The following is a 23,977-nucleotide window of genomic DNA, read 5'->3' on the forward strand; positions in this document are numbered from 1 at the left end:
TTTACCATACTAGGGAATTAATTTACTGATTGACTCAGGCTAATTGAATTGCCCTTCTATAGCTGGAGGTTGGTTTGGTTACCTAAAACACACACACACACACACACACACACACACAGAGTACGCCATTAATGAGGAAGGAATAGGAGTGGTTGTGAACAGTGTGAACTATATGATGCTTTATCTCAATGAAGAAGACAGAAATTTCAGCCACGGAGGCAGGTCATAAAAAGGGATAGTTTGGCTAGTTTCATAAGTCTTTAAATCCATCAATTCATTTACTCTTTTGACTGGAAAGATTGCCTTTGTTCTTTAATAAGTGGATGTAGACTGAATTTCTATTTAAGGAGTTGGCTCATAAATGACTTATAAACATTTACTGGATTTCAAAGTATAGACTGTTTTTCCATATTTCATTGTTGTGGTTGCTGACAATGGTTTGTCAACCTGGCTAGATTTGTAGTTTTAGAACTGGCAAACAACTAAAATTTCATTAGACCATCCCCTTTATTCTACAGATAAGAAAACTAAGGGCCAAAATGGGTAAAATGATTATCTCAAGGTCACACCTTTTTGCATGTAACAATAACAGTGCTGTCTTTTGAATGATTTCCTCTAAGTAAATGTACCTAGAGCAATGCTTAAAAAATAAGAACAATTAAGAATTATTACAAATGTTTCCAGGACTGACATTCAATTGGTCCACACTAGCAGAAATGGAAATATTTCTCAACTTTTGGTAAGTAGCTGCTGCTGAGAACCTCTTTAGCTCCTCTCTGTGGCCTCTTAGATTCCCCTATTATAATAATAGGATTTGTGTCAAAGGGTTGCTTTGAGAATTACATGATGGAAGTAAGAGTTTATCATGGCGCCTGGCTCTCGGCAATATTACACCTAGCCTATTATTTTTATTATAGTCATTAATAAAATGATAGTAGTAAACTTCAAACCAGTTCCTGCATGAATGTTCACAACTTTGGAAATGTGATAATATTCAAGTTCATTAACTTTGATTTGGCTAATCTCTCAATAAAATGGCTACTAGTGTATCCACTTTAACTTTCATCTTCATCTTTCCCATTGTCTAATGGTTAACTCCTCCTTGCCCCACTCACAAGACCCCACATCTCTGGTTGATGACTAAGAATTTGACACAGGCTGTGTAAAAGAATATAATATACTGACAAGGTTCTATTAGTTCTTGGTATAATATGACAAAAGAATGTTCTGTACCGTCTCTTGCTGAGCAGAACTTATCTGTAAGTTTTCAGATAAGCAAAGATGAGTCTAAAACCTAGCTGGTGAGGGAATGGTAGAGGAAGTAGTGGAGCACTTCTACTTGCTTAAGCAAATATCAGAAACTAGGAGTGATGAGAAGCAGAGGCAGGCAGCTGGGGTGAGAAGAGAGAGTGAGAAGGCCCAGGAACAGCAGTGGGTGGTGGTGGGGAAGCTAGAGCTTGCGGAGAAAACATCTTTTGACAGAGATGTCTTCTGGTGACTAGTAATGTGTAGAACCTTTTGGAGATATTTTCCTTCTCAGAAACAACCTAGCAAGAGAGAGGCACAGTTTCAGTAATTCCTCTCCAGAGAAAGTAAGAGAAATGTTAAAGTTGGAACTGTTGTGAATTTTTTGGAAATTCATTATTGATCTGGAACTCACTGTGTAAAGATTTATTTCCAAAGTCAGTTGTATAACTGATACTTCCAGTTCTGAGGTGGCAGCTAATCCTGGGCATGTCCTGGAAAGGGCCTTGATAACACTGTTCTGTCACGGGCTGAGCACATTGACTCAACAGAGCAGAGTCACTAGAGAAGGAGTTTCTGAGTGTATTGTAGAGACACCCAAATTATCTGGTATTTTAATATGTAATAGACTATCCTACCAAAACACACTAAATTTTGAGCAAATATTCCTAGGACAGATTTTTTTTTTTTTTTAAAGCAGAAGGCAGTAGAGAAGATGTATTTTATTTAATTTTTTAAAAAGATTTTAAACTCACAACCCTGAGATCAAGAATCACATGCTCTACCAACTCAGCCAGCCAGGCACTCCTGAGAAGATATGTATTTTAATTCTTACATTTGGAAAGGAAAAATGAAGGCCAGATGGAAAATCGGATGTTTTGAGGCATATGTAAAGTAAAGCTTTGAACTTGGAGATCTTAAAGTATTATATAAGGTAAGCTTTAAAGTTAAACATCCTTGCTAAAATTTTTTTAAATGTGCCATGCTCTTTAATTTTATTCAAAATCTTATTTAGCTAATAACTAACTCTTGAGATTCACAGTCACGTTCTGGAGAATAGGGTAACACCATAATCAAAAATCTAGAACATAACTCCAAAAACTCAATGACAAAGGTTATATACAGAGATCTAACAAGTTGAAGTCTAGACTTTATACAAAATTGGTACAATGTATTGAATAAAGCAAAATGATTTCAAAGAGAGTATCTATCTTGAATCCCTCTGATTTATTTATCCATGTAACAACTTCAGTGAAAAAATTCAGAAGTCTGTTTTTTTTTTCCCAACAAGAAGACACCTAGCCAATCTGTTCTTAAATCAAGGTCAAAGTTGACTGACAACGTTGCTTAAATATTTTAAAAATGCCGTTTAAACTAAAAAGTAAATATCTATCTTACCTCTGACTTCTGAAAATGATCTAGAGAATGACTGATAAGACATTAGCCTTTACTTCATCTTACGATGGCATAAGCCTAAAATTTCTGTTCATTTCCGACAACCAAAGCTTGTGGCCCTTATAGTAGAATTCTGTTGTTTGCAAGCTCTGCACAGGAACCTCTTTAATAGAGGATGGCACCATGCATTCAATAAATCATTGTTGAATGATGATCTACAAGCTCTCTGAGCTAGAACGTAATTCTGGCTCTGCCAGTATCTTTTTCGTGTAACTTTAGACAGGTCACTCTACTTTTCCCTCAACTTTCTCTTCTTAAGAGAGATAACAGTCATAAAGATGACTGGAAACTACTTTGCTGAGAGCTTTTTCCTTAAAGGACTGACAGTAAATACCAGAGTCACAAGGTCCAGCAAACCTAAGAAGAAGCTGAGCTTCTTGAGGACAGGGAACTTTCTGTCTTCTTTGAATCAGCTGTTATCTTATTTGTTTTTCTGTAATACAGTTCCTGGCCTATAAAAAGGCCTCGGGGCACCTGGGTGGCTCAGTGGGATAAGCCGCTGCCTTCGGCTCAGGTCATGATCCCGGGGTCCTGGGATCGAGTCCCGCATCGGGCTCTCTACTCAGCAGGGAGCCTGCTTCCTCCTCTCTCTCTCTGCCTTCCTCTCTGCTTACTTGTGATCTCTCTCTGTCAAATAAATAAAATATTTAAAAAAAAAAAATAAAAAGGCCTCAATAAATACTGTAAATTTATGAACGTTATTAGGCAGATTGCAGTGTTGGCAGGCCAGTGCCTTGTAAATCTCTTTTCCGTGATCCTTTCCATACTCAGCATCTAAAACGCCGCCGCTATTTGTTTTGGGATAAGTACCTAAGGCATTTACTTAAAAATACCCAAGTTCAGAGAAAATTTTTTTCTGTGCTTGGGGCACCACGTCGCTTTCCCTGTCCGCACAGCGCTCCAGGCTCGGGATCTGGGTCCCGAGGCTACAGGGAAGAGTTGGGTACGGGAAGCTCACCCTCCGGCCGTCCGATTGGTCGGCTCGCACTCCACTCACACGGCTCGTGTCTCTGATTGGACCCCGTGGCACCCCCTCCCTCGGCCCGCGACTACTTTGTGTGCCGGGCCGGCGCGCTGGGGTCCTCCGGCTCCCCTCGCGGTCTGGGCTGGTCAGAGCTAGGTCTTCGGCCCACTGCTCTGCATCGCGGGCGCCAGGAATTTCCCGAGTGCGAGCGGGTAGGAAGCATCCTAGGGAACCCCTGTCCCGCACCCCCAAGTGCGCCGTACTGAATAAACTTCCGCCTCAAGGGGGCTGTTGCAGCCCCGGGTCGTGGCAGAGGCTAGGCATCAAACGCAGGCCCTTGTGGGAGGTCTTTCCGTCGGGGCAAATATGGAAATAGCTCTCCCAAGATAAAACAGGGCTTCGCTAGTTGCATAGGGGTGCGATGCCATTCTCTGGTCACGCCGCAAGCTGCAGTCGAACGGCCAGACCTGGGCTGCAGGGGCTGCGCTGCCGCGATCCCCTCTAAAAAGTAGCAGGAAGCCTGCTTCAATCTCCTGTACCAGTGCTCCTTAGGGGCGCGGAATGAACTGGCTCGGGCCAGTCCGTTCCCCGGCTGTCGAGAATACGACATTCCCTGGAGATGGCGCTCCCGGGAGTGGGGGAGTTCGGTTCGAGTCGCGCCGCCGTCAGCCTCCGGCCTGCAGGCGGTAGAGGGCGGCCTACGCTCGTGTAGGAAGCAGGCGCCCAAGCGCAGCTGCTGCCCTGCTGGAAGTCTCTCGGTCCCTCTGTGACCCGCGGCTCTGCCTGGCAGCGGATGCTGCAGCTACGCTATCCACCGGCGCAGCGAGAAGGGGGCGGGAAGAAGCCGTGGCACATGCCAGGGTCGCCGTAGGTGGCAGCGGCCGGCGCATGCGCGCCCTCTCCCAGAAGCCTGTAACGCTAAGGGGCGCGCGCCCCCACCCGCGCGCGCACGCTTGCGCTAGCCAAGGCTTCCCCGCCTGCGCTCGTTGTCAGAGCCGCTCCGGCGCGTGCGCGCGCTATCTCCGGCCGACCCGAGTAGCCGGGTTCCCTCTGCTCCAGGCCCCCGCCCCACACCGCCCCCTCCCAGCCCCCAGCCAGCCGGTCCCCTTCCTCTCCTCGCGGAATGGGGCCGGTGCTGCTCGGGGTCGCGCGCCCGGGACCCGGCTCGCGCTCCGTCTCGCGCTGTCAGCGACTGCCCCGCTCGCGCCGCCTCGCGCTCTCGCTCAGTCAGTGGCGCCGAAGGCTCCGTTAAGCAGCGGCGGCGGCGGTTCCTGTTTCCGTTTCTTCCTCTCCTTTCAGTCGGGAGTAGCATCCTCCACCCAGCCACCCCTCCCACTCCCCAACGGGGCAGCTGCGGCTGAGGGCTGTGGCGGCGGCGGCGGCGGCGGCAACTGGGGACGGCGGAGACCGCCTCTGCTCCCGCCTCGGGTAAGGGGGCGTTTGGGAGCCGGGCCCCGCGCGCCTCGGGGTCTGGGGCTGGGCTAGTGCGGGATTCGAGGAGGCGCCGGGGATGTGATCCGGGGCTGTCGCCGCTCTTTCCCCACCAGGCGTTCCCCGGGCCTCTTGCTGCAACTGCTGCTGCTTACCCGGGGCTCCGGGAAAAGTGGGGAGCGAGCCCCCGGGACGGTCTGGCGCGGCCCGGGGGCGCGGACTGGGGGTGAAGGGCGCCTGCAGCCGCGGCTGTCCTCGGCGTCGCGCATCCTTGCTTCGGGCAGGGGCCGAAGCCAAGGAGAGGAGGGATGGGGGCGGGGGTGGGAGGTGTCCCTCCTTTCTCCTCTCCAGATACCTGCCCTTTCGCCAGCAACTCGGTCCCTGTAGTCACCGACTGTGGGGAGGAGGATGCTTGTACGTTACCGGCTTTTGTGAGGGGTTCTTGGGCCAGAAATCGGGGGGGGGGTGGACCTGTACAAAGATCTGCTCCCGGCGAGGGGCCAGTGCCTGGGCAGTTAAAGGCGTGAGTGCCGCTGCAATCCCCCCCCCCCCAACTGTTGTGGAAATGATGAGCTGGCGGCTTTTGAGTATCTAAACTTATTTGGGAAGGTGAAACGAGTCCTAATTTATTAGTTTAAAGGAGATTTGTCCTGTAAGAGTGAGTGGGTTGTCGGGTGCAGCACCTGTTCTTTTGCTGTGGGTATTGCAATCTTCAGCAACACAGAACATCAGAGATGCAGTGTATATCTTAAGTTAAATGGCAGTGTCTTGGTTAGGGTTTATCCCTGGTGAGCTTTCAGCGTTTTGCCGTATATTATTAGCCTTTTGATTGGAGGCCTTGGAGAAAGGCAGAGAGAGGTGGTGTTTCTTCTTCCCATGTTTGAATTAATTTACAGTGGACTTAAGCCAACTCTAGAAGGTGAACCTAGGAAAAGGCAGAATCCCCAGTAGATAACCCCCAACTTCAAGGTAATGCAGAACAGATTTCAACAAAAGTTTTCTATCAGTTTAGAATTAAGCTCATCATGGGTAACTGACTGCACTTTGACTTGGCTCTCTTTTGAAACTGTAGGCAAGGTTTCATTATAGTTTTTTTTTTTTTTTCCCTTCTTGTTACTCCTGGAGGTAAGTGTATATTTATTTACTTTATTTAATTTAAATTTCATGTTTTTATACATAGTTCTTTTAAAAGGTGCATCATATCTATGAAAACATTTTGGAAAGAAATTAAGCACAGCAGCACTATACTGAAATAATGGAGCAAGTTGTGTTTTCCCTCCTTTAAAATAACCTTAAAAATAACCTAAAATTCAATGCCAAATGATAAGATCTTGTACATTGCCAGCTTTGTGAAATATACCATAAAATGTGTATACAAAGTTGCAATTACTTGATTTATAAATACTATAGTAGTAACAATTAAGGTGGGTATTCAGACATTTGTATTTGTGAATTTACAGTTTAATATATAGAAATGTAGGGGGTTAGAAATGAATAGGCTATTAGGACCATTGAAGAGTGATTTAGGGCATGGATTTTCCTTTTGCTGCTTTTATAAATTGAGAATTGTTACTTGAAGAGTTGAAGATCTGGAATGAAACTTGTATAGATTGCAGAAACATGTAAAAGTGTATCTTTGAGCAAGTAGTGAGTTAATATGAGTGGTATGCTGTGGTTTATTAGGGTAGTGATTCAAAATAATTTCCATAAAATATCATACCATGTAGATTGTTTAAGTTGTTCTTAAATTTAAAGAGTCACTTGAAGTTGTTTTCCTACAAGTCCTCCTATTTGAGATGTATGGAATTTCCTACAAGTCCTCCTATTTGAGATGTATGGAATTACTGCAGGGCAGTAATTCTGATTACATTATGCAATGTTTGATTTCAATTTTAATTAGTTATTTTAAAGTACTGGAATGTCCTTAAAAGTGGTGAATTTTGAAATTCTCTTGTGGTTTGGAAAAACTTGTGTTGTTGTTTATTTTTTTAAGTGCAGTTATATTAGTAGGTTGGTCTAGAGGGGGAGCTAGTGCCAAAGCAAAGAATAGCTTAGTATGTATTTGAACTTTTAAAACGCCCAAACCCAGATTTATGTCCGAAAGGAACATAAATTTTTAATTAAAAGAGTAAGGGAATTGATATGGGCATATATCTGTACTTGGTCATTTGTGGAATATATATATATATATATATATATTATATATATGTTTTATATTACAAATTACTTAAAAAATCTTTTCATGATTTAAAATAATGGAAAGTATATGCTTAAGGCTTACTGAATTTCTCATTTTAAAATCTCAGAAAAATATGCCCCGTAATGTAGTGTGTATGATAGTTGTTTCTTAACTTGTGCATTTCATCACAAGGGAAGTAGTCTTAATCCTTTGTGCATGTTGTTATGTTCTTGAATGTTTTCTTTATAGTATCTGCAGTCCTAAAATTTCAAAAATCAAATAGAGTCTTATATGGGCAGAGATATTGACTGGGTAGTAAGCTAAGTATTTATCAAGAGTAGAGATACTTTCATTAAGAAATGGACCTTTCAGACATCTGGAAAGCAAAATCCCAAGGTCACTTCTTAACCTCTGTCTCCTGTAATATGATGCAGTGAGTCTAGACTGTTTACTAAATTGAACTTGGGCCTTTGAATATAAAGCAATTATTTTTTGGTTTATGGCACTTTAGTTAGATTTCTCAGCTGTAATCAGGTATGCAAATTTATTTCTCACAGTTCACATATTCTTGGAATTCAAGGCTAGAAACTAATAATGTATATATTAAAATTAGAATATTTTATTTTCTGAAGATAGTGGTTGCGCTGTTTGTTCTATATTGCTGTGCAGTATGTCCATTAAGTAAACAGAATCTTAGTGCTGGTAAAATAAAAAATCGATTCTTTGAAAAGAATGGCAATATCTGTGAGATAAAACTAGTGAGGTGTTTACCCTTTTTAAGGTGTTTATGCTAGAAATTAAACAATGTTTTATAAGACATGCCAGAATATTTTTATATATCTTTTTCAATTTCCTAAATGGTTATTTTTGATTTACTATAAATTGCATTAAGTCTCTTGTTTTAGTTAATGGTAAATACACCCACTTCATATTATAGAACATTTATAAAAGTTTCCATTTTATAATCATAAGAATAAATGTTTAAAAAATAGTTTTTTTTTAACTAAAAAATAAAATACAACTGGGACACTTGGTTGGCTCAGTTGGTACAGCATGCAACTCTTAATCTCAAGGTTGTGAGTTCAAGTCCCGTGTTGGACATGGAGCATAGTTAAAAGGACAAAACAAAGCACAGCTAAGATTCTAAACAATGCTGAAACTAAAGTATTACTATTATAGTACTTTTATACCTTGCATTACTACTAGTTCTGTTAGTACTCCAGTCAGCAGTAGTGTAGTAGTTGTAGCGTTTAGAGGACCCATTCAAGATTTTCTTTGGTTTCCTTCTTAATGAGTATGTGGCTTATATTTCTGTACTATTTGGCATACGGTTTCTTTTTGGCAGTTGGAATTGTTATTAAATTGTAGTTTGCTATAATGAGACAAACATTGAAAATATATTTACAATCAATTTTTTAAAAACTGTTTTAAAGGGACACCTGGGTGGCTCAGTTGTTAAGTGTCCCAGGTTCCTGGGATCAAGCCCCGCATCTTCCCTGCTCAGAGGGAAGTCTGCTGCTTTCTCTTGCACTCCCTCTGCTTGTGTTCTCTCTCTTGGTGTGTCTCTCTCTGTCAAATAAATAAAATCTTAAAAAAACAAACAAACAAAATCATTTTAAAATTCCCAACTGAAGACTATTATGTAGGGATGTATAAGATATATTTTTTAAGAAATTAGTCTCATGTCTGAATCCTTTTTTCTTTCTCCCTTCTGCTCTCCAGCCCACTCTTCTTCAGCCTCCCTCCATATCCCAAAATTTTCACTTTGGAATAATCAGGGATCAAACCAATAAAATGAATGATATCACTTGCCTGACATTGGTTTTTCTTCTTGAGTAAATAAATGACCTTATTACCAGCCTCTACAATATTCTAAACATATGACCCATATAAACTTTATATGATACTGTACATTTTACTTTTTTTTTTTTAAGATTTTATTTATTTATTTGACACAGAGATCACAAGTAGGCAGAGAGTCAGGCAGAGAGAGAGGAGGAAGCAGGCTCCCCACTGAGCAGAGAGCCCAATGCTGGGCTCCATCCCAGGAACCTGAGATCAAGTCCTGAGCTGAAGGCAGAGGCTTAACCCACTGAACCACCCAGGCGCCCCTGTACATTTTACTTTTAATGGAAGAAGAATATATAGGGCATATGGAATTATGCTATATATTTCAGTATTAGTTAACTCATATTTGTTACAGAAAGCAGAGCTATATGGTTAATTTCATTTAAGTTTTCTTTTTTCTTTTTATTTATTTATTATTTTAAAGATTTTATTTATTTATTTGGCAGAGAGAGACAGCGAGAGAGGGGAAGTGGGAGAGGGAGAAGGAGGCTTCTGGCTGAGCAGGGAGCCCAATACAGGGCTTGATCCCAGGACCCTGGGATTATGACCTGAGCCAAAGGCAGATGCTTAATGACTGAGCCACCCAGGCACCCCTAAGTTTTCTATTAAAAAGACTTTATTCACCAAAACCAAATAGCTCACTTACCTATTTTTAAAAATATATTTTTGTGATAATTCTTTTTGTTTGTTTTTGTTTTTGGTCAGAAAATGACATGTGAAGAAGACATATGTTTCAAGTTTGATGTGGTTCAAACTTGCTTTTGCTGTTACTCTCTTTTGTATTTGTTCTGTAGTATAACTTCACTTGAAACATTGGAATAAATCTTTAAAGATCACTATTGAACTGCTCCTTATTTTTGTTTTATCTTAGAACTTGGGTTTTCACATTTATTTTAACAATAGGATAAACTCAAAAAATATGACAGCATACTGATGTTTTGATTGGATTTAACAGTTCTACTTGTCACAGTCTTGATGATGGTTAATGTAAATAAAGTTCACATTATAAGTATGTATTAAAATATTGATATTAATCATAGATGTAAATGAGAAACTAATATTTATTTTAGAATCTGAGTTATGAGAAATAATACATGATACTAACTTTAAATACTATAACTTTCTGATTATAAATGAACGAAAGTAGCAAAAATGGGAGATTCTTCTATTTAATTTACTGCAAACATATAACTAAAATGAAAATGAACCTGTTTTGTTTATATGTACATTTTTTTATTCAATTGACTGTTAATGAACCATGACTGAATTTCAAATTTTTAATAATTTTATGGCTGGATTATGTCCCTTAAATGAGATATGAAATCCCATTAATATCTAGAGCCAGAATAAATTTGCATGTGTTAAAAACAATATTTACCAATCATCAAACTATAAAAGCATAGCAATGTTATTAAATGACTTAAGTCATCATTCTATGAGCTAGTTTTAAAAATCATTTTCATAATTTAAAAAATGTAATTGATCATAATATCTTGATTGGTAGTAAAGGGGGGGAAAATATAATTTGTAGCTTCTGTATTATATCCATTGTTTCAGACTTTAGCTGTGTTTGGGGCGGATAGTGAAGGGAAGGAGACTGAGAGAGGCCCAGGATCTTAGTGGTTGGTGAGCCTGCTTTGTTTGGAGGTGAGGGAGAGTTCTTCTTAGTTTTTCTTTGTCCCTCCATTTCTTTTCCTTGTTTGTCATCCATAGCTCTCCCAGTCATGGTAGAAAATGTAGGAGTTGACAACATCCTTCTAGGATTTTTTTTTCTTAAAGTTCACAGAACATTTCCTGGTAAAACATTAGCCTTTGTGTTACAATAGATTTATTATAATGATTTCATTTCCTCTGAGGCAGTAGGCAAGAGACTGGGGTAGTGTTTATTATTATTTATTAAAAAATGATTTTGTTACTCCATGTAAAAAGGGATATTGGGTTGTTGGTTCATTCATTGTTAAGGGTGTTGTATCAATCACATTATTATGTTTAATATTTAGTATATCATAATCTCCCTCTTCCAGTTTCCTGGAATGCATTCTTATGTCTTCTTTGTTATTTCTGTCTTCATCTATGGAGTTTCTGTCTATAAGGGATTGGTTTTTAGAACATCACTTCACCTTCTTTGTGTGCCTCATTGCTGTAAGAAAAATGTAAAAAAAAAAAACCAAAAAAACAACCCCAAACTATACTGTGTCCCTTGGAGAGAGCTAACAAACTAAAATGAGCAACAGTGTTCTCCGTTCATGGGACTACGATTAGCAAGTTTAAGCCAGTTATTGTGAAAAGTTCACAAGGAGAAAGTGTATGTTTGATAATTAGGGCACTCATCATTTGGTATCTGACTGACTCAGTTTATTTAATATTTTACTTATTTATTTGAGAGATCATGAGTGGGCAGAATGGCAGGCAGAGAGAGGGGGTGGGAAGCAGGCTCCCTGCTGAGCAGAGAGCCCAATGTGGGGGCTCTATCCTAGGACCCTGGGATCATGACCTGAACCGAAGGCAGAGGCTTTAACCCACTGAGCCACCTAGGTGCCCCCTGACTCAGTTTTTTAACACATGGAAAGAGAGATGTATTCAGCTGAGATTGTGTTCTATTTTTCATGTCTTGAATCCTTTGAATAACTACTTAATTCATTCAGTTACCAAATGTCAAAAGATTGTAATTTTGAGAAACCTACTCCTTTAAACTTGGAGCTTAAGCTAGGGTAAACATTTAGCTTTCTTTTTATAAGTTTCAGATTTTTCTTTCTCTTTTAGGAAGTTTGTTGAAACTCTAGGGCTTTAGGAAGGTGGTAATTGAAATTCTTTTTTTTCTTTTAAAGATTTTTATTTATTTATTTGACAGACAGAGAGCACACGTAGACACAGAGGCAGGCATAGAGAGAGAGGGGGAAGCAGGCTCTCCGCTGAGCAGAGAGCCTGACGCAGGGCTCGATCCCAGGACCCCGAGATCATGACCTGAGCCGAAGGCAGAGGCTTAACCCACTGAGCCACCCAGGCACCCCGGTTATTGAAATTCTTGAGGGCAAAAGGTCTTTCGTTAGCTTGGGTAAACTAATCCTCAGCAGCATGGGAAATGTAGGTTTACTATGTAATCCTGACTGCTTCCTCTGACATAATTACAGATATCTAGGCCTAAATTAATTAAAACGCTGTTCATTTTTGAGGTTCCAACAGTGGTATTTCTCATAGATGTAAAGCATTAATTGTTATGAGAGAGAGCAAGGAGCCCAATGTGGGACTTGATCCCAGAACCCTGGGATCATGACCTGAGCCAAAGGCAGATACATAACTGACTGAGTCACCCAGTCGTCTGTGCATCTTCTATTCTAAACTGCCTGCGGAGGTTTACTTAGAGCGGTGTAGATCCTATCTAAAAGGAAATAATGATCAATAATGAAAGTGTTTTCAGAGGAATTATGCACATTTCCTATGTGTGTATTTGTGCACTTCCTGTTACTTTCTGTATCCACGGAAAACGTAAGGTTGGAAAATAAAGTACCTAACTTTTGGAAATTTTCAAGGGAAAGGGATCTGAAGTTTGGGGAAAAAGCTTTTTTTGTGTGTGTTTCAGTGATACTTTTATTTTTTTTAAGATTAAAAAAAATTTCTTTGAGAGAGAGAGCAGGGGGTATGGGGAGCTGCAAAAGAAGAGGGAGAAGCAGACTCCCTGCTGAGCAGGGAGACCCATGCAGGGCTTGATCCCAGGACCCTGAGATCATGACTTGAGCTGAAGGCAGACGCTTGAGGGACTGAGCCATCCAAGGCACTGCTAGAAATACTTTTTGACATATAATTTCCTCAGAGCTCTGTGGACTTAAAGCCAAAATCCGAGTTCCTTCTTAGTCATTTTTTGAATAGCTTTATTGAAGTATAAATTATATCTCATAAAGTTTCCAGCTTTAAGTTTTATTTATTTTTTAAAAGATTTTTAAATTTATTTTAGAGATAGAGCATACTAGGTGGGTCGAAACAGGGAGGGGGAAAGAGAGTCTTAAGCATACTCCCTGTGGAGCGCAACTCAGGCTCCCTCTTGTGACCCTTAGATCAAGAGCTGAGCCAAAAGAGTCAGACTCTTAACCTCCTGTACCACTCAGGTGCCCCATATATTATTGTGCAACCATTATCACAATTTAATTTTAGAATACTTTCATTCTCCAGAAAGTTCTGTCTTGCCCTCCTTCCTCATCCTTACTCCCACTCCCAGCCCCAGGCAACCACTGATCTGCTTTTGTTTCTGTAGTTTTGCCATTTCTAGAAATTTGACATTAATAGAATTATACAATATGTATTCTTTTGTGTCTGGCTCCTTTCATTTTGTATAATCCCGTTTAGTCATTTGAACGAATGGTTAAAGTAGAAAAGCTCCAAACCTGGAATCAGGAGATTGGATACTAGTGTTAGCTTTGCTACCAAATGTGTATACTTGGGTAAGCCACTTATTCCCCCTGGGCATTTGCGTGTTTCCCATGCAATGAATTATTTTGATTTTCTTCTATTCCAGTTTTTGCAGCTGGGTAGACATTCATTGACCTTTTGTATCTTAACTCTTCCCCCTAAATATAGTCACTTCATTATTATTTTTTTAATCAAAAATGAGGTTTATGGTCTAAGTTTTTCTTTTTTAAAGTTTATTTATTTGAGAAAGATAGGGAAGTGTGTGAGCTTATGGCAGGAAGGGGTGGAGGGAGAGGGAGAGACTTTTTTTTTTTTTTGAGGGAGACACTCTTAAGCAGACTTGACACCTGACTTGGGGTTTCATTTCATGACCCTGAGATCACTACCTGAGCTGAAACCAAGAGTCAGGTACTTAACCAGCCGTGCCAGAAGTGTGCAGAAAATGAGGCTTATAGTCTAATACTTGAGTCAGCCACAGGCAATTTTGGGACTATCTTGAAGAAACAATATGGCTGATTAAACTTTTTCTTGAACATTTCTTAGTTCATGTGTGTAATGGAGAATAGGGACAGTCATAAAGCTGAGTAAATGATTTTTGAAGAGAATAAAGGCAAAGTTGAATAATTCTCAGAGGTGGGGCTTTAAGAATGATTGAAGCTTCTTATGAATGTAAGAAAAAGACTGCTTTTTAGGTTTTTTTGTTTTGTTTTGTTTTGGGAGTGGAATACAGCATGGAGAGATTTTAGCTAAGTTTAAACCAAGTTGGGTTCAAGGCAACCGGGTGAGATTAGACTGTTTTTCAAAGAAGAACCAAAGAAAATATATAGCTACCGTTGGGAAGACTGTTGTAGGGCTCATGTCGAGGCAAAACTGATAGGTAACATTCAGGTGACAAACTAAGGGAAAAAATCCATATGTAAGGAGTTAAAAAATAGTGCTATATTTGTTTGTATATAAATGTATGTTTTTTGTTGTTGTTGTTTTGTTTTTAAATGGGGCTCAATCCCAGGACCCTGGGATCATGACTTGAGCTGAAGGCAGAGGCCTAACCCACTGAGCCACCCAGGCGCCCCTAAATGTATGTGTTTGTAACAGGAGTAGACAGCTGAGTAGGCTGCTGTCAGATATGCCAGAGGGTTCATGTGCATTATCAGCATAGTATAAAAAAAGGGCATTGAATAACAACTAGCTAAATTTAAAAATGGTGCTGTAACTGCTTTCAAATATTTAGTAATTTGACTTTTTTTTTTTAAGATTTTATTTATTTATTTGACAGAGAGAGCACAAGCAGGCAGAGCAGCAGGCAGAGGGAGAGGGAGAAGCAGACTCCTGGCTGAGCATAGAGCCTGATTGCAGGGGCTTGATCCCAGGAGCCTGGGATCATAGCCTGAGCCGAAGGCAGAAGCTTAACCCCCTGAGCCACCCAGGCGCCCCCCCCCCCCCAATAATTTGACTCTTATAAATCATCAGAGCTTCTTATATTACCTGTAATAGTAGGAAGTATGGCTTTTATTTTTACCCAACATTCTACAATGTATGGGTGGTAAGCCACAGATCAGACGCTGTGGAGGGAGGGGAATATTGTCATAAATATATTTTAATGATGGAGTCATTATAGCAGCATAGGAATATTTGTTTCATGCTTTGTAGTCATATTTTTTGTTCACAAGTAGTATTTCTAATTTAGGTAAACCACCTTATGATAACCAGAAGTTTCCCCAAATATGAAACCTATGTATTTAATCAATGAAGATTTGTCACTTTGACAATAATATTATTATGTTAAGACTTCAAAGGAGTTCTAAAGGTTGACTCTCATAGCTTTTTATGCAATGGCAGCATTCTAGGAATAAGTGTGAGAACTTTCTAAGGTGACTATTTTATGGCAACCCTAATCTTTTAAATATATGCAATGCCATATTTATTTTTAAATGTCTCATAGAATTTGTAATACATATAAAGTATCTAAATATGAATTATGTAATTGGAAAAAAATTTCAGTGTAAAGGGAGAAAATACTTCTTTCTATAACTTTTGAAGCTTTAAAATATTAAAGATCGTATTCTCCCAGGGAATTTTTATTTTTGAACATGATAATAAGTGAGCAGCTGTCAAAAGATAATAGCCCTTTTTTATTTTATTAAAGATCTTATTTATTTATTTATTCAAGAGACAGAGCAAGCAAGCACAAGCAGAGGTAGATGCAGAGGGAGAGGGTGAAGCAGACTCCCTACTGAGCGGGGAGCCTCATGTGGGGCTCTTTCCCAGGGCTCTGAGATCATGACCTGAACCGAAGGCAGATGGTTAACCGACTGAGCCAATCAGGCATCCCTCAAAAGATTTAGCCATTTTTGTTTAGAATTACTTGACTTGAAGAAAATAGACATTGTGGGGACACCTGGGTGGCTTAGTGGGTTAAAGCCTCTGTCTTCAGCTCGGGTTATGATCCCAGGGTTCTGGGATCGAGCCCCACATCGGGCTCTCTGCTCAGCAGGGAGCCTGCTTCCCCTTCTCTCTCTTTTCCTCCCCTCTCTCTCTGAGAGAGTATCTCTCTCAGATACTACTTGGATATTTAAGCAAAGCATCAGAGCAAGACACATTAAAGCAGTAAAAATGATTAATTTTAAAATTTTATAACATAGCGAAGAAAAAATGCAGTAATATACAATGGAAAAGAAGACTTACAGAAGGAACATCATTACCTCAGATCAGATGTAGAAGGCTGTCTTTACAAAACTGTAACAGTCAAATCAAATAGGCTAAAGAATTTGTGCTCTTCTACTAGATAAGTGAAAATGAGATGAATAATTAATTATAAAGTGTGCTCTAAAATATTCACTTACAATGGTTGGCAGTTCTTTTGCAATTGATTTCCTGCAAAGGCTATTTCTGACCTTTTCTACTCCCTAGCCCCTGATTCCTGTGTACTGTTCCCAGACTCTGTAGTTGTTTTCAATTACCTTTTTTTAAAAAGAGTAAGAAGATTAAGGCCATCAAATAGAAATGTCTTCAGCTTTGCTTTCCTTTATCTCAAAATTGTTTAATTTTCCTTCCTCTCTACGATTTCCTGTTAGCGATCTGTCCTTTTAGGCTTACCTGACTATTTCATGGCTACTTTTATCCCTTTTATATACTTTTAGAACGTATGGGTTTGTTAGTTAACTCCTTTAATAATTTTATTTGAGTCTCTCTGACATCTTCAGTGGCCTAAAAAAAAAAAACCCTCCCCAAAACACTTTTTCTTACTTTTTTTCTTCTTTCCCCTCCTTTTTATTTATTTATTTATTTTTTGTATTTTGTGGTAGCTCAAAGGAAAAAGCAACATATGTATTTAAATTTTGCTATCTTCTTTTTCACTAAAGCTGTTCTCTCTGTTGTTACCAGTAACCTTGTTAAATAGAGACTTTTTTTCAGTTTTATCTTTTTTTTTTTTTTTTAAGATTTTATTCATTTATTTGACATAGAGAGACATAGAGAGAGAAGGAACACAAGCAGGGGGAGAGGGAGAGGCAGGCTTCCTGCCAAGCAGGGAGCCTGATGCAGGGCTTGATCCCAGGACTTTGGGATTATGACTGGAGCTAAAGGCAGATGCTTAATGACTGAGCCACCCCAGGACCCCTTTTTTTCAGTTTGAATTCTTGCTTTTAAATTCTCCAGATTTGAAACTGTGAACCCCTTTACCTCTTCCCTTATAAGGGAGCTTATAAGCTCTCCTGTGTATTCTAGCCACTCTTCGTTCACAAGGTCAACTTTTTCTTAAATATTTGCCTTATACATTTTTTTTTAAAGATTTTATTTATTTATTTGACAGAGAGAGATCACAAGTAGGCAGAGAGACAGGCAGAGAGAGAGGAAGGGAAGCAGGCCCCCTGCTGAGCAGAGAGCCCGATGCGGGACAAGATCCCAGAACCCTGAGATCACGACCCGGAGCCGAAGGCAGTGGCTTAACCCACTGAGCCACCCAGGCGCCCCTGCTTTATACATTTTTCTTAATCTAGTTTCTTTTCTTAGAATGTTACCTGGTCCTTTGGCTTCAGTGAGTACCTTCCAGTTAATTCCTGTACTCTAAGTGCCCAAGCTTCAGATTTTAGCTGGAGAGCTCTACCTGTTTGTCATGCCCTTAAGTTCTACAGGCTCAGATTTGAATTTTCTTTCCCCTGAAAGGTATTCTTTCTAACTTTTCTTTCTGTACTATTGGCTTATTCCTCCCATTACCCAAACTTGAACTCTGAGTCATCTTTGAATTCCCCTTCAGATCTATTCAGCTGTTAAACTGAAAATTCTGTTACTAGTATTTCTCTATTTCATCAGCTCTTTTTCCTCCTCCCCCCTCCCTCCCTACCTCCCTTCCTTCCAAAGATTTTATTTATTTATTTGACACAGAGAGAGAGAGAGAGAGAGCACAAGCAGGGGGAGCAGCAGAGGGAGAGGGAGAAGCAGGCTCTCCTCTGGGCAGGGAGCTCGATGCTGGCACTGTCCCAGGACCTTGGGATCAAAGGCAGGGATCTGAACCAAAGGCAGACGCTTAACTGACTGAGCCACCGAGGCACCCCTTCCGTTTCATTTACTACTACAGACATTTTACTACAGAAGGTTCTCATTACCACTAATATATAAATAATTGTAATTTGGTAGTTGCTATGGCAGGGAGGAGTCAGAGGCAGCAGTGCTATTAGGGTGTGATAAGTGGAGAATACTATATTGAAAGGAGGTGATATTTAAGCTCAGCATCAAAGAATAAGTAGGGGCATTCCAGGCAGACAAACCGAAGAAAGACTTATTGGAAGTTTAGTATATGTTGTCAGTTCATATGGCTTTTGCTTTAATCCTTATTGCATATGTGTGTTTTTTATATTGGGGTGTGCAATTGCCTTTCTTCATATATTGATGGAGATGAGTGAACAAACATGGTAAAACCAGAGCAATACAAAGTAGTAACGTATGTTTATGACCTAGGTTTGAAGGAGCAGAATGCTGAAATGTCAGGTGGTGAGAAGTGAGCACCACAAGCACTGAAGACTTAAAAAATCTTAAAATTTATGTTTAAAGCTGTTTTTAAGGTCCCTGGCACTTGGAATTTAAATCTAGTGGACAGCTGTTTTCAGCCTACCTATATATAGCTGTATCTTTTATATCTGTCTCTTTATACATGTATGTTTGCCCTACAGCAGGGCTAGGTAATATCTATATATTAATGGCTACTAATACTGGGAATAAGTTAACTAAAGGCCACAGCAAGTGAAGAGATCATTTACTCTTTTTGCTCCCTTAGAGATATGAAATGTTTTGTGCTTTTACAATGGGATGTATTAAAACCAACAGTTCTAAATTGGATTAAAAAGATGACTTATCTTTGTAAATGGGAAGAGCAGAGGTGAAGCAGTCCAGGAACAAACAGATCCAGGGATTTAAATGATGTCTTCAGAATACTCTCCATTTCTTGACTGTACTTCTTTCTGTATGTTAGTCTTATTGTCTGAGTATGTTAGAAGTCTTTCATGACAGAGAGGCACAGCCTCAGATTGTAGAGAGCTTACAGCAAAGAACTGAGAACTTTCTGAAGGAAGGCCTCTCATGAGACCCATCCTTGGGCTGATCACTGTGGGGAATTGTCATTAGATTGTCATCAGAACCACATAAAATGGAGGAAGGTCAGTTACCCGAAGGTTGGAAATACTATTAACTGGAGAATTGGGGGGAGGAATGTGAAGTAGGCAAAAGCAATCTATAGTCACTGCACTGGAGGAGGAAAATAGAAGTTGTAGCCATAGGGAGAGAGAAATGTGTACATAGGTGAGAGAAGTGAGTAAAGGGAAGGGAAATAGTGTCAGTTGAGAATGTGGTAAGCCTTGTCTTAAGCATTTTGTATTTTATCTCTGTGGTTTACTGGAGGCAGCTTTATTATCTCCAGAGGATAACCATTTCTAGATCTAGTAATTTTTTAAAAACCTTTTCTTATTCTTCCATTCTTTTTTTTTTAATTTGGCATATTTCCTTTATATTTTATGAATTAAATTTTCTTTTAAATTTTTAAATTTACATGCAGTAAAATATATACTTTTGATATACTGTTCTGTATTTTGTCAAATGTATATAGACTGTGTATAAAGCACTATTAATTATCAAGACAAAGAGCCCCTGTGGCCTCTTTGTAATTAGCCTCTCCCCCTCATCTCCAGCCTCTGGTAAACCTGTTCTCCATGGCTTTTGTTTTGCTTTTACCAGGTTGTTATGTAAATGAATCATAGTTGTGTAGATTTCTGGGTCAGCCTCTTTCACTTAGAAAATGTCTTGAAATTCATTCATGTTGTTGTGTGTGTTAATAGTTTATCCCTTTTCATTGCTAAGTAGTAATCCATAGTATGGATGGACCAGTTTATGTATTTATTCATCTGTTGAGAGATGTTTGGGTTATTTTTAGTTTTTGGCAGCTACAAGTAAAACTCCAAACATTTGAGAGGTTTTTTTAAAAAAATATTTATTTATTTATTTGACAGAGAGAGATCACAAGTAGGCAGAGAGGCAGACAGAGAGAGAGGAGGAAAGCAGGCTCCCTGTGAGCAGAGAGCCCAATGTGGGACTGGATTCCAGGACCCTGGGACCATGACCTGAGCCGAAGGCAGAGGCTTTAACCCACTTGAGCCACCCAGGCACCCTAAGAATATTTAAAAAAAAAAATGAACGTAAATGTTCATTTCACTTGGGTAAATACCTAGCAGTCATGTGTATGTTTGATTTTGTAGGTAACTGCCAAACTTTTCCAAAGTGGCTATACCATTTTGGATTCCCACCAACAGTATATGAGAATTCCAGTTGCTGTTCATCCTTGTCAGCACTTGGTATTGTCAGGGTTTTCTGTTTTTTTTTTTTTTTTTGTTTGTTTTCATTTTAGTTCTTTTAGTAGGTGTATATATAATTGTGGTTTTGAATTCTACTTTCCAGATGGCTGATAATGCTGGGTATATTTTCATGTGCTTTAAAATACCTTTTTTTTTTAAACATTCTGAGAATACTTTTCTGCTTTTTAAAAAATGATTGCAGGGATGCTGGGGTGGCTCAGTTAGTTAAGTGTCTGTGTCCTGCTCTGGTTGTGATCCCAGGGTCCTGGATTGAGTCCTACATCAGGCTCTTTGCTCTGCAGGGAGCCTGCTTCTCCCTCTACCTGCCCCTACCCCTGCGTGTGTGTTCTCTCTTTCTGGCAGATAAATAAATAGAATCTTAAAAAAAAAAAACGATTGAAGTGGTTTTTGAAAACAGAACAATAAATGGCTTTAATGAGGGTTTTGATAAGCATTTGGGTTATAGCTGGTGTATTGCACAATCCAGAGGACACCATATTTTTTAAAAAAAGGCTCTCTGGAGTTGTGCAGTGCAGCAGTGTTGGCTATATATTTACAGCCATTATCTAGAATTATCAGTGATTAAGTTCCATGGAAAATTTGAGTACTATCAAATGATGCATTTAAAAATCACTTTCTAGTGTTTCTCTGGAATGAAGTTTTGTTCAGGAGCAGGTTCTAAAGAAATGTCTCAAAGACAGTATGTCTGATGGATCAGTCTTGGGAGATAGAAAGGCCTATTTCAGATACTCAGCTCCACCATTTACTGCATGAATGACCTTGGGCATCTTATCTAGCTTTTTTGAGCAATTTCTTTATCAGCAAAACAGGGTTGATAGTATCTCCCTTTTGTGGATGTGGTAAGAATTATCAATAATGTATATAAAATACCTGACACAGAGTGGACCTCTTTACGTTGCAACTGCTTTTCTATTTCTTCTTGCTACTTAGTGCTGATCACCCAAAAGCCATTCCCAGCAAAGGCTTTAGGGTACCAGCAAAGCAGAGGAAAATAATTTGAAAAAAGATTGAAAGTACTTAATAAAATTTTTTGAAGAAGATATCTGGAAAGAAATAATTTTGTTCTATTAGTTGTGTAGCATCTAATAAGGTGGAGTAGATGATTATACTATTATATTTTCTGTACTTGGGGCTTCTGAAGATCTTAATTTGGTCCTACCGCCATCACCCACCACAGCTACATCTGTATCATGCCTGTGGTAAAGAAAGACTCTGAAATTGATAGTATCATTTAATGTTTAGGGTTTTAGAAATGCAATTTCCTTGTTTGAGACAAGGTGTTATGAATGAATACTACTTAAGACATCATTAGTTCTGTCCAGTAAAGTGAGAATATTTGAGGTTCGAGAGAATTATTTTGTAAGATTCTCTTTTTTTTTTTTTAAAGATTTTATTTATTTATTTGACAGAGATCACAAGTAGGCAGAGAGGCAGGCAGAGAGAGAGAGAAAGGGAAGCAGGCTCCCTGTGGAGCAGAGAGCCCGATGCGGGGCTCAATCCCAGGATGCTGAGATCATGACCTGAGCCGAAGGCAGCGGCTTAACCCACTGAGCCACCCAGGTGCCCCTGTAAGATTCTCTTAAACTTCATAATTTCTTCATGATCAGTCTTTTAAAAAATTATTCAAATTCCGGTTAATTTAATGTAATAGGAGTTTCAGGTGTACAGTTTCGTGATTCCATACTTGCATACAACAGCTGGTGCTCATCACCACAAGTCCCCTCCTTAATCCCCATCACCCATTTAACCATCCCCTCACCCACCTCTCCTGGTCAGGATTATTCTTGTGATTCCAGGTGACTATAGGAAAATCCTTAAAATAGCAAGGGAGGAGAACCAGCAAGATCAGATATGCTTTATGAGTATAAGGTAGAAGTTTACCAGTAATGGAGTGGGGATATGGAGAAGAGGAGTTTAGGCTGAGTTTCTAGACCTGGAAGTAACTTAACTGAAGAAGAGTGATAGTATGATTTTGTTTCTTTGCTTGGTTTTATTTATTTTTAATTAAAAAAAAAGATTTTATGTACTTATTTCGCAGAGAGAGAAAGAGATCACAAATAGGCAGAGAGGCAGGCAGAGCTAGGGGGAAGCAGGCTCCCTGCTGAGCAGAGAGCCTGATGTGGTACTCGATCCCAGGACCCTGAGATCATGATCTGAGCTGAAGGCAGAGGCTTTAACCCACTGAGCCACCTAGGTGCCCTCTTTGTTGGGTTTTAAACTATCTCTCTCTATCTTGGTGTTTTCTGCTTCTTTGATACATCGGTTTTAAGCCTTTGTGTAGTGAAGCGGTCTTGCAGCTTTGAGCCAAATTAGTTTGATTCACACTTTTATTTCTCAAATGGACTTTTGAAAAGGTAATCATATGGAGCAGAGTAAGAAATATTCTAACTCCAGTTAGTTAACATAGTGTTAATATTAGTTTCAGGTGTAGAATTTAGTGACTCAACACTTCTATACAATACCCAGGGCTCATCTCCACAAGTGCAGTCCTTAATCCCTATCACCTGTTTCACCCATTTCCCTCATCCTCCTCCCCTCTGATAATCATGTTTGTTCTCTCTAGTTAAGAGTCTAAAGGTCCTTCTCTTTTTCCATTTCTTCTCTCTCCAGTATTTTTGCCATTTTGTAGCTTGAAATTAGAGAAAGGAAAGTTTGCATTCACATCTCCAATCTTCATCTAACTTTGTTGCCTTTGACTTACTGTTTCATATTCTGTTTTCCTCCATTAACGAAACCTAGATATTTAGTGGGCACTGTCTGCACTTGCTGAAAGACTAAATTTCCGAGGTTCTCTGTAGTTAGGTATAACCTTGTAAAGAAGTTCTGGCAAATGATATGTAAGTAGAAGTGAGTGATACTTCCAAAATTATATTTAAAGGGAGAATTGTATCCTTTTAATGTTTTTCTCTAGCTGTCAACTTAGACCATGAGGGTAGGGGCTATATTCCAAAAATAGTGGGTTGGAGAGTGGAAAGGATACTGTATGTTGATAACGTGGTAGAACAGTCCTGAGTTGCCTGTTTTCAGATTTGTTTTATGTCAGAGAAAAGCAAACTTCTATTTTGTTTAAGCCACGTTAATATGGGTTTTTCTGTTATGTATAGTTGAATTCACATACACATTCCCCCCCACATACACATTCTAAGGCAGCTTCACTTCTCTTGCTCTGTGGTTCAACTCTTGGTACCATTCACTTTTCCATTTCTTTTACTTTTTATTTATTTTAAAACAATTTTTTAAAAAGATTTAATTTTTTTTTAAAAAAAGATTTTATTTATTTCTTTGAGAGAGAATGAGTGAGAAGAGAGCATGAGAGAGAAGGTCAGAGGGAGAAGCAGACTCCCCAAGGAGCTGGGAGCCCGATGCGGGACTTGATCCTGGAAGTCCTTCATGACCTGAGCCAAAGGCAGTTGGTCAACCAACTGAGCCACCCAGGTGCCCCAAAGATTTAATTTTTAAAGTAATCTCTAAATGTAATGTGGGGCTCGAATTCACAACCCTAAGATCAAAAGTCGTATATTGCACCAACTGAGCCAGCCATGTGCCCCACTTTTCCACTTCTAAATCCCTGATATCTCTGCTGTCAATATC

At 39.6% G+C, this 23,977-nt stretch overlaps 1 protein-coding gene across 2 annotated transcripts in view; it reads left to right on the plus strand.

The window, feature by feature from the left end:
• Positions 1 to 3,741: 3,741 nt before the first annotated feature.
• Positions 3,742 to 23,977, plus strand: part of FUT8 (fucosyltransferase 8) — a 294,755-nt gene continuing 274,519 nt past the window's right edge. Inside the window, exon 1 of one of the 2 annotated variants that reach the window (XM_045070563.1) lies at positions 3,742 to 3,876. The gene's annotated coding sequence lies outside the window, so the exon portion shown is untranslated. Of the gene's footprint in view, positions 3,877 to 5,076; positions 5,093 to 23,977 lie in introns of those variants that run through there. The other variant, XM_045070567.1, reaches the window with a different exon arrangement.

The sequence above is a fragment of the Mustela putorius genome, unplaced genomic scaffold (assembly GCF_011764305.1).
Source record: "Mustela putorius furo isolate JIRA1106 unplaced genomic scaffold, ASM1176430v1.1 tig00000129_pilon_pilon_pilon, whole genome shotgun sequence".
NCBI lineage: Eukaryota > Metazoa > Chordata > Mammalia > Carnivora > Mustelidae > Mustela > Mustela putorius.